The following is an 11,060-nucleotide window of genomic DNA, read 5'->3' as shown; positions in this document are numbered from 1 at the left end:
AATCGAAAGAAGACACTTGTCTAAAATTTGTTTTAATTTCAAAAATGATAAGGCTTCCAGGCAAAAGTGTAAGAAAAGTAATAGGGCTCTTTACTAGGAAATTAATAAAGCAGAACAGAACCAACAACACAAACCCAGAATCCCAGAACTTTCCCTCCTGCTCAGCGCTGTTGGTTTTTGTGGCAGTTATAACCGCGGCCAGCAGGGGGCGCTGAAGGGAGCACTCCCGGCCAGCAGGAGGTGCCCCGCTCCAGCTCCATCCCCTCAGGGGCCATGGCGGCCTCGGCCGGGAGGCAGGAGGGCAAATCGCTCCTTTTGCAAACTCACGGCCACCAATCGGTCCCGGCACCACCACCGGCAGCGGGCAGAAGCCGCCAAGGCAGCAGGTTGGAACCCGGTGCCCACTGGCAGCATAGCAGTTTCCCGGGGCCAGGCACATGCCCTGCACAACACCCGCGACCGCTCTCCATGATCCCGAATGGGAGGAAGGCAGCGCCCGAGCTCAGGCAGGTCTTGGATCCACAGCAGCATCTCTGGTGGCTTTGTGCCACAATTCCTGCCAACCCTCATCCTTTCACTCCTCTTTCCTTTTCCAGCCCTCGTACAGCAGCTCTGGGAATGTTGAATTGCCCTGCGATGTTGAGGAAAGCTGGTGCTCTGTGCTGACTCTGCCAGAGCTTATCCGGGGGCTCCAGAGCGCGTTTTGCAGGAGGGAAGCGTTGGCGCGGGCTCAGCCCCTGGGCCGGGCGCTGCCTGCGCCCAGCCCCGGCCTCCCCTGCCCGCACCGCCCTGAGGCGCGGCCACAGCAGCCGCTGGCCAAGGGCTCCCGAGGGGAGGGGGCAGAGGGACGGCTGCTGCCCGGGGAGCCGCCGTGCCGCCCCGCAGCCCCGCCGGGCCGGGGCTCCATGGGCACCCGCCTCGGGCCCACGGGAGCCTGGAGAAGAGCCCGCGCGGCCTCTGCCTGCAGCAGCGGCCACGGGCACAGCTGCCAGCCCCGCACCCTGAGCACCGCCCTCAGGGGCCTTCTCCAGCCTCAGCCTGGGCCTTCCAGGCCCTCCTTACCAGCACCTCGCTGAACTTTGACAGCTGCCCCTTCTTCACCAGCTGCTTCAGCTTCCTCCTCTTCAGGAACTTGGCCACACCAAGCAGCGTTTCCCGAGAGGCCTGCAGGGCACCAGACACCCACAGATGGCCCCACGGGCCAAGGCCCAGGACCCACATCCCTGTGCCAAGGCCTGCACCAGGCTGCACTCCTGGAGGTACCAGGGCAGGAGGCAGCCCAGCCCCCTCCCCAAGATCCACCAGCATCACACAAAACCTCACCTTTGCCACACACCGCTTCTCATCATGGCACTGGAAGAAGAGTGGAAGGAGGCTTTGGCTCAAAATCTTCGCAAGGGGCTTTTTTCCCTCCTCCACTACCGACTCCATCACCCTGAAGAAGAGCTCAAGGGAGAGCACTTGCACAGAGCTGTTGTCCTGGAGGAATGCAAGAGGATCAGGCCTTTACACCAAATTCTCCATGCTCACCTGGCCAAAGTTTCTGGGCAGCAGCCAGTGCCCGCAGCTGGGCACACAGAGCCTTACGTGGTCAAAGAGCAGCAGCAGTGCCTCAGCCAGCTTGGGGGCAGTGGAGCTGGATACCAGCATGTCTGCCTGGAGCACATTTGTCAACACATGCATGGACATGCTGACCACCTTTCCATCGGCCTCAGCCAGCAGCTCCAGAAGGCTCTCAGAAAGGCTGCACATTCTCCTGGCCTGGGTGGAACACAAGGCTGCACTGCAAAGCCATGGACGGCTGCACCGCCAACACCGCCCTGGCACTGCAAGCCCACCCTGCTGCTGCTGCTGCTGCTGCTGCAGGGCCCACAGGCCAAAGGCCTGAGCCAAAGCACTGGGGCAGCTGAGGCACGAGAGCTGGGAGCAGCTGCCTCAGCTCCTGAAGCCCTGCACGCCCAAGGGGCTGCTTTCCACAGCGCAGCTTCAGCCACAGCCCCCTTCTCACCATCCAGGGCTCCCTGCTGAGCACCACCAGGCCTCTGAGCGCCAGGCGCCGCTGCTCCCTGCACTCCATCTGCAGGCAACTTGACATCATCTTCACAACAGTGCCAGCACATTTCCTCCAGTGCAGGTACTTGAGGACCTGAAAGGCACGGGGCAGTGACAGGGGAACCATCCAGCAGGAGCCCAGAACCCCACAGGGCCGGGCCCAGGCAGCAGCACAGGGCGTGGCCACTGGCCCAGGCAGCTGTGGCTCTGAGAGGCCAGAGAGCTGCGAGGCAGCTCAGCCAGGCACTGCTGGCCACCAGGCTCACCTCCACAAGGAATGCCAGCAAGGGCAGATCCCAGCTTGGCTTTTCACTGCTGAGCAGCAGGAGAAGGCCATATGCCACATGGGAACACAGTGGGCTCAAGTCATAACGCATCTCCCTGGCAGGGGGAAAAAAGGCACCGAGAGCCTGAGGTGGGGGACAAACCTCTCCCAGAACTGACTCACAGAGGCCTGGTCTTTTCCCAGCATCGCTGCAGGGGATGTGGCTGCTCTGGGAGGTGGCCCCTTCTGGGCACTCTTCTATCCCAGCCTTTTTCAGCCTCCTTGGCCATCCCTCAGTGACGAGCCTCTGTGGCCCATGCCCACAGGGACTGCCTGGAGCACAGGGCACAAATGCCGGGGACAGCGGGGACAAGGGGGTCTCACCTGGCCAGCAGAGCCATGGCATAGTGCTGGCTGTCAGCACACAGCAGCGTCTCCCAGGCACACTTGCGCTCCATAGACATCACCACGTGCTCACACCGCAGTCGGCAGAGCAGAACCTTCATGGCCTGCACTGCAAACCTGTGTGCAGAGCAAAGCCCAGGTCACACTAGGAGCGCTGGCGCTGGCCACAAGGGCATGGCAAGGACAGGAGGACTGGCACCTGTTAAGCGTGATGGGAAGGCGCTGCTCCTCCTGGCACGCTCCCCAGAAGCTATCAACTTCCTCTGCTGGCGGCTGCTGCGTAGTGATGACAATATGGAAGAGCAGTGCCAGAAACAGTTGCTCAGAATAAGGGATCATGGCCTTGAGCAACCCGAGCACCTGCACAGTCACCAGAGCTGCCTGCAAAAGAAGCAGCCAGAGACAGCGCTCAGTGCCAAGGTGTCCATGGGGCAGGGCCCAAGGGCAGATGCAGGAGGAACAGCGGGCCTGGTGCCCCCTGAGCCTGCCCCTAGCCCAGCTTTCAGCCCAGTGACTCCGGCACTGAGAGCACTGAGAGCTACTGCAGAGGCCACCTGGCGGCCCTGAGCATGGGCCCAGAAACTCACAGCCAGGGCAAAAACGTCCCTGTCATCCCCATCAGAGGCGCATGCGCTGTGCAGTGGCCAATCCTCCATTACACGGAGCAGTGTTGGCAGCACTTTCTGCATTGTTACTCCTGACGAGCCAATGCTTCTCCATATCCTCGCAGCAGCTCTGTGGGATCAGATCTCTGTGTCAGGGGCATCTCAGTCACAGTACCGTGCCCTGTGCAGCTGTGCGAGTGCAGGTGAAAGAGCCCCGGTGCCCTGGGGGGCAGGGGGGAGCATTGGCAGCAGGCTCGGGAAACAGAGGGGCCCGAGGCTCCTGGACCTCTCTGCCTGTCCGGCAGACCCCATAGCACAGGCTGCACAGGGCCACGGGCCCTAAAGGCTGCTGAGCCCTGAGCTCCCCAGGCACGTGGGCCCCGCACCTGTCACATGTTGGGGCACAGCGCAGGAGGGTCAGCACCACGTCGGCAGGGTGCTCTTCAGCCCGCCTCACAATGTGGCTGTGCAGCCTGGCATCCACAGTGCCATGGGACAGTAGAGTCTGGTGGATGTTTCTTACCATGGCCGGTGTTATAAAATTGACTCAAAACGAGCAATTTCCAATCAAAGAATTTATTAATTATTGAAGCAGTTATACTACGTAAGCAAAGGCTCAGCGCTGGGCGACAGGGGAGTCTCAGCTCCACCTACTGCCGCGCCAACTAGTTTCTGATTCAGTCCTTTTATCCTCTCCATCCTTCAGGAGTCCATGTTATCTCGGAGTTCTCTGCGCCTGCGCTGGTTGTTGCTAGAGGGTCATCCTTCTGTGTCCTGGTGGTCGGTGATAAAAGGCTGCGGAGTCTTCCTCAGCTGCGTCTTCTTCACCCTATGTCTTTATTTGGTGACTTCTCCGTGGAAAATTACCAAAATCTTATGATTAACGCAATATGTGCCCTATCAAGTTTCAGCAAGCAAATATCCTGCCTTGCAGACTGTTTATCTGCCCCTGCCCCTTCCCCAGCTTTTCCCTGGTCGTTATCTCTGTGAGTTATCTGCTTGTACCATTTGTCAGCGGGAAAGGTTTCCCTGCTGGGTGTTAATCTGCCCCTGCCCTTTCCCCAGCCTTTCCCTGGTCGTTATTTCTGTTAGTTATCTGTTTGTACCATTTGCTGGGTGGGACTATGTGTGGGCTCCTGCAACCCCTTCCCTGGTATCCTTGTAGCTCATATCTCATGAAGTAGTACAGAAATAGTCAGCAGACAACTCTTGTAACACACTGGTCTCTTTTTCGTGATGAACAAAATGTAGTCCTTCATCTCAGCCGGCACCTGGAGGAGGCATGGGGGAGATTTGGAGTGCTGTCCAAGGGAGCAACTTGCCCAGCTTCCCCCAAGAAGTGCTTCCCTTCCCACCACACTCTGCTGGCCTCAAAGGCTGAGGGGGCCCAGGGACCACGGCTTGAGGGGACACACCGTCCTGGCAGGCCTCCAGGCCCGGCCCCAGGCTGCTTACCTGCTCCTGAGAAGGAGCAGCACTGTCCTCCAAAAGATCCTTAGTGGGAGCATGAATCCCAGTGAGAGTGGGCCTGCTGCCAGTATTTGAGATGTCCTCAGTCTCGGCGGTGTTGCTCTTTGTCACGGCCACATCCTCACTTGCTGCCTTGTCTGCCTTTGCCCTGTCCTCGTTCATTGCAGCCTCAGAGTCTGCTGAGCGCTCAGCCCAATCTGGGTTGACATCAGGCTCTGCCTGGAGCTCGGTCAGCCCCGAGGCAGGCCGGGCTGTGCCCTCAGCTGCTGTGGGGCCCACCTTTCTAGGTCGTCGAATGCGCAGCAATTTCCCAAACATCTGCAGGAGAATAAAGGGCAGGGAAGCCAGGCATGCTCCGTGGCATGCTCCAAGCGTGCTGCTGGGCTCAGCAGGGACAGCAGGCCCAGCCCAGCCGGGGGTAACTGCAGGTACCTTCAGGGTTTTGCACAAGCGGCCACGGCCGGCTTCCTGCTCTTGTGTCTTCTCCAGGGCTGCACCTGGCAAAGAGCGAGCGCAGCCAGAGCTGAGGGGCTGCGGGAGAGGCCGGAGAACACAGCCCAGCCCTGCGCTCCCCAGGCAGGGAGAGCCCCGGCATGACCCAGGCGATGGAGCGCGGCCATTGTGGGCTGTCTGCTCTGCCCCTTGTCCATCCTGTCCATGGGCATGTCCCCAGGGCATGGGATGGGATGGCATGGGGCCATGCTGGCTGTAGCCATCAGCCCTATGGCCCAGCTCTGCTACTCACCATCCTGCAGCGTCTGGATCTGCTCCGGGTCTTCAGGCTCTTGTGCTGGGGCGGATCCAGGGCTTCTCTTTTTTTCCCCCCTGAACACTTTCAACAAGCCGGGCAATCTGGCTGCCATGCCAGAGTCTGTTCTTGAGGGCGCCTTCAAGAGAGATGCCTCAGGATATCGCCAAGTCAACAACTGCACTTGTGCCTTCAAGGCACCTGTGACAGACAAGCCTCAGAAAGGCTGCAGGACAGCAAGTCCTGCACTGTGGTCTTGAGGACTCCTGCCACAGTGGCAGGAGACTCCTCCTAAGCCATTCAGGTGACCAAATCCCACCGTCTGGACTTGATGGCGCTGGCCGCAGGAATGGCAGACGCCTCGGGAAAGCTCCGAGTCACAGAGTCCCGCAGGCTGGCCTTGAGCTCAGCTGCGGGAATGACGCTGCGGAAAAGCTCTGGCTGAGACGGGAACGAGCGCGCTGTGCGGGGGCTCCTCACGGCACCGCTCTGTCCCCTTCTGTCCCGTCGCCTGTTCCGAGCACCCGGGCAAGCTTCTATTTCCCACGTGTCACAAAGGGCCCTTGGTCACCGGCTTCCATTCCATGCAACGCCGACCCTGCTGCAGCGTGCCAGCCAGGGCCCTTGCACACACTGCCGCCTGCCCCGGGGCCGCCCCCAGCCCGGCCATAGTGGCCCAGGCTGGAAGCAATCCCTGCACCCACGTGTCTCAGGCAGCCCCACAGGATCTCTTGCAACTGCTCCAAACATCAGCAACTCAAGTCCTTCCAAAAGTTGCAAACTTCTCCAATTAATAGCCACGAGAATGGGAATGCTTTGGAAGTTTCTTCCCTTCTCAAAGCAGCAACTCCTTTGCCTTAACATCATCCACTGCAAGTCACTTGACCAAACATAACACTACACAGAGCCAAAAAGAAGGCTGTTCTTTGATTGGCAAGTGCTTTCCAAGAAGGGATTATTATCTCCTCATTCTCTTAAAGGAATAAAAGCTCTCAAGAAATGAAAGACCACTCAGCGTTACAAGAGTAACCCAAACAAATGAGTAGATGGCAAATGGGCTAATCCTCCCCCAGTACAGATATCTAAGTGGCCAAGAAAGTACAGCTCTCCCCTCTTGTTCCCTGCAGGAGAAACAGGACCAGGAAAAGAAATAGTCACAGAGATTTTTTCTGCCCTCCAGAACCAAAGCTGTGCCAAAGCACAGATGCTGCCTTCAAAGGGACTCAAATTCAAGCCCAGACCTCTCACCTTCCAGACAACTCCTTCCCCAAAACCCACCCCCCAAACACCCCCACAGAAGCCCTCAACAGCCCGCCAGGACCCCCAGCTCTGCCCGTCCCTCCGCAGAGCTTTCCCAGCCTCCAGCAGGGCCCCTGCTTCCCTGCACCTGCCGTGGGATGGCACTCAGGAGGATCTGCTCCAAGGCCTTCCCTGGCTTGGAGCAAAGCCAGCCTGCCAGGCCTATGGTTCCTGGGTCATCCTTGCCAGCCAGCCTTCCCGTGCACGGCTCTTCCATGGGCACATCTGCGCTCAGCTCGCACTTCTCCACTCTGGCAGGCCTGCTGGGAAAGGATCCAGAGCAGCCTGGCAAGCTCTTTCTCCAGCTCCTTCTTCACTCTTGGGGGAGCTAGAACATCCCACAGGAAAGACACTGCTGCCACAAGAACTGGGGGGCATCAGGCAGCTCTGGGGAGACCCCTCAGCACTGCTGTATCCTGAGGGAACGCTGCTGGCCATCCCCTGTGCGTATCTGCAAAAGCTTCAAATCAGCTGCCTCAGCTTCCAGGGCCTCTCTTGGCCAGCATCCTGATGTGGATGCAGGGCTGCTGCCAGGCACCGCTGGCACCCAGCGGGACAGGACCGGCTGTCTCGTGTCCACGCAGCAGCCCTGACACACAGCCAGGGCCATGCCGAAAGCAGACAAACGCTCCCGGCTCAGCAGAGAGGAGCAAGGAGCACTGGGCTGCTCTCAGCCTATCTCAGCTGGGCTCACTCCACCACACACCCCCATTTTAAGGCTGGCTGATGCCCAGCTGCCAGAAATCCCTGCCTTGTTCTCTCCAAGATGCACAGGGTGAGCCAATGAGCAGGACACCTTGGGAGGCCTTTTCCTAGGCCAGGGACACACCAAGATCAGCCAAGACTCTCCGCGCTCCCTGGCCCATACATCCGCGCTCTGTGCTTGCCCTGGGTCACAGCAGCTCCCACCAAGCAGGAGGCAAATGCATATTGCCAAGAGTTGAAACACAGCAGACAGGAAAGATGTGAAAAGTGTTTGTGTAAAGGCCTTTTAATTCACAGCTCTCACAGAGGGCTTTGGGGCTCATGGCTGGACAGAGATGCTCCTGCTCACACCTTTGTCCAAAGAGGGTAACACACCCTGCTGCAGGTGCTTGGGTTGGTTTCCACAGGTCCAGGCAGATGCCAAACCTACACTTCACTGCCTTTTCCCTGCCCCTCTGCCAAGTTCAACAGGCCTCACGGACTGAAAGGAGCACAGAAGAGAGCCAGAGGGGGACACTCACACTTGCCTCACTGGGAGCTCCCTGGGAAGCTCTTTCCTTGAGAAGCAAGCCCCTTTCCTCCAAAGGCGTTTCCCCAAATGTGCAGCTTTCCTAGAGAACACCAACACACCCTTAAGAAAAGCTGGCAAGGCTGAATGACTTCAGGTCCTTTCAGGACAGGCACTCCAGCACTAGCTCCTATTCCCCCAAGTGAGTTTCCAGGTGCAGGTTTAGACGTGCAGCCCCAGGTCCTCTACAAACACAAGCTGCCCGCTGCCTCTTCACCTGCCTCAGCTCCTGCCTGCGCTCACAGCACCAAAACCAGGCTGTTCCTGGCCAGGGACCAGAGCCCTGCTCCTGCAGGATGCTCTTGCCAGCACCTTCCAGGACTCTGTGCTGTGCACACAGCGCTTTTCATGCCCGCTCCCAACAGGCTTTGGAACACAGAGCACAACCTGGCTGGCTCTGCCACCTGCACAGCCCAAACACAGGTGGAGGAAGAAGCAGCAGGGGCTGTTTTGCGGCCATGCCCAAGAGAGACTGGAAGGGTGCCCTCCCTCTGCTCTCCCTTGGTTGGCTTTCTGCCTGGGTCTGAGCCTGGGGCTGCCATTCCTCACTTGTGGGGACCAGAACCACAGCCGGGATCCCGGCACTGCCTGACAGCGCTCCGGGCACTGCCTGTCGCAGTGAGGGTGGCTGTGACAAACCTTTGGGTCCCCTGACTTCAGGGTGAACGTGGTGCAAAATAGGAGAGAAGGAGAGGGAACAATGGAGTGCCCAACAAGGAAATTACTTTAAATGAGAAATAAAAATGGGAACTATGCTTAGGAACAGAACACAACATAGGGAGAAGCTCCAAGGGCCACAAACAAGCAAGAGGTAAGAATATATAGTCTTGGGGGTGGAACAATCTAGAAACCATACTATATATGGAACACATGTAACCAATAGGGGAGTGGAACTTGGACTAATGAGCATAACTACTCCAAAGGCTCTTGGGAGGAGATCTGAGGCTTGCCCTGATTTAGATGAATGTTTCCCAGACCTTGAAGATCAGGCTTGGTTTGTTTGGTGTGAAGTCCAGCTGACCCTATGCCTTAGTTTGGTTGACTCCAACATCTTACTCTTTTCTTGTAAAGCTAGAAATAAATTCCGTAGACACTGCATTTCTTGCAGTGTTAGGAGAAAAAATGCAACTTTATGGTCTCATTTTTCAATGGAAGACTTCTGAGAAAGATCCTTTGTTAATCACACAGTGGGTTTTTCTTCCTTATAGGTCTCCAAAAACAATTTTTACAACCATGGAGATGACAGCTGAAATCATAATTAGAGCCAGAACGAGATTGCTAACGATGGCAAGCCAAGATTTTGTATTTATTTATTTACCTGTGAAAAGGGTTGATCGGGCTTTGCAAAATTCAGACTTGCAAATTGCATCGCTAAGTTATTCAGGTGTTTGTTCTATTCATTACCCAGGCCAGAAATTGTTACAAGCTAAATTAAGTTTTAGAGAAAAACCCATGCTAAGTGAGGAGCCTTTAAGTGCTATAACTCTCCTCACTGATGGAGCAGGGAAAACACACAAATCAGTAATAGTATGGCAAAATCAAACAACACAAACCTGGGAGTCAGATGTTCAAACTATAGAGGGCTCTCCTCAGATTGTTGAACTGGCTGCAGTAGTTTAGAGCATTTCAGCTCTTTTCAGAACTTTTGAATTTAATTACAGATTTATCTTATGTTGCTAGTATTCTTAAAAGAATAGAAGCATCAGTTTTAAAGGATGTCACAAATGATATTGTTGGCTTTCATGTCTTTCTACAATTTTGACACTCAGAACTAACCAATATTTTCTCTCTCATATCAGGGTTCATTTCTCGCTTCCAGGATTCATGGCAGGCAGAAGGAAATGCAAGAGCCGACAAACTGACAATGTTTTTTTCAAACACTTTGCCAAACATTTTGAACAAGCAAAACTGAGTCATGCTTTTTCCCATCAAAATGCACAAGCACTGGTGCCAATGTTTGGCACGAGCATGATTAGCACAGATCAAAACTGCACTTTTGGCAGCTGCAAAGGCACATGAGAGGCACAGACGTCAGGAATTTTCAATCCTCCCATTTACCTTCCAATTTCTCATGGAATAACGGCATTCCAGGCATTGGGAATTTTGAATGCTCCAGCTGCTCTCCCCAGTTCCCATGGAATAATGGCTTTCCGGCCATGAGGAATTTGAATCCTCCAGCTCTCCCTCCAAATTCCCATGGAATAATGGCATTCCAGGCATCAAATCCTCCAGTTCGCCTCCAAAATTCCCCCCAAAACTATGGAATAATGGCATTCCGGGCATTGGAAATTTTGAATGCTCCAGCTCCTCTCCCAAATGCTCACGGAATAATGGCATTCAAAGTGTTGGGAATTTCAAATCCTCCAGCTCCTCTCCCAAATTCCCACCAAATTCCCATGGAATAACAGCATTCTGGGTGTCAGGAAGTTTGAATCCTCCAGCTCCAATGTCATATTCCCACCAAAACTGGAAAATGGAATGACTGCATTCCGGGCACCAGGAATCCCAAATCCTCCAGCTCCCCTCCCAAATTCCCATGGAAAAATGGCATTCTGGGCATCAGGAAGTTTGAATCCTTCAGTTCCCTTCCCAAATTCCCATGGAATAATTGCATTCTGAGCATCAGAAATTGAGAATCGTCCAGTTCCCTTCCCAAATTCCCATGAAATAACTGCATTCCAGGCATTGGGAATTTCAAATCCTCCAGTTCCCATCCAAAATTCCCCCCAAACTATGGAATAATTGCCTTCTGGGCATTGGGAATTTTGAATCCTGCGGCTCCCTTCCCAAATTCCCATGAAATAATGGCATTTGGGGCATACAGAATTTGGAATCCTTCAGTTCCCCTCCCAAATTCCCGAGGAATAAGGGTATTCTGAGTGTTGGGAATTTAGAATGCTCCAGTTCTCCTCCCAGATTCCCACCAAAACTATGGAATAATTG

This window comes from Agelaius phoeniceus, chromosome 31, assembly GCF_051311805.1.
Source record: "Agelaius phoeniceus isolate bAgePho1 chromosome 31, bAgePho1.hap1, whole genome shotgun sequence".
Taxonomy (NCBI): Eukaryota; Metazoa; Chordata; class Aves; order Passeriformes; family Icteridae; genus Agelaius; species Agelaius phoeniceus.
This window is presented reverse-complemented; position numbering follows the sequence as displayed.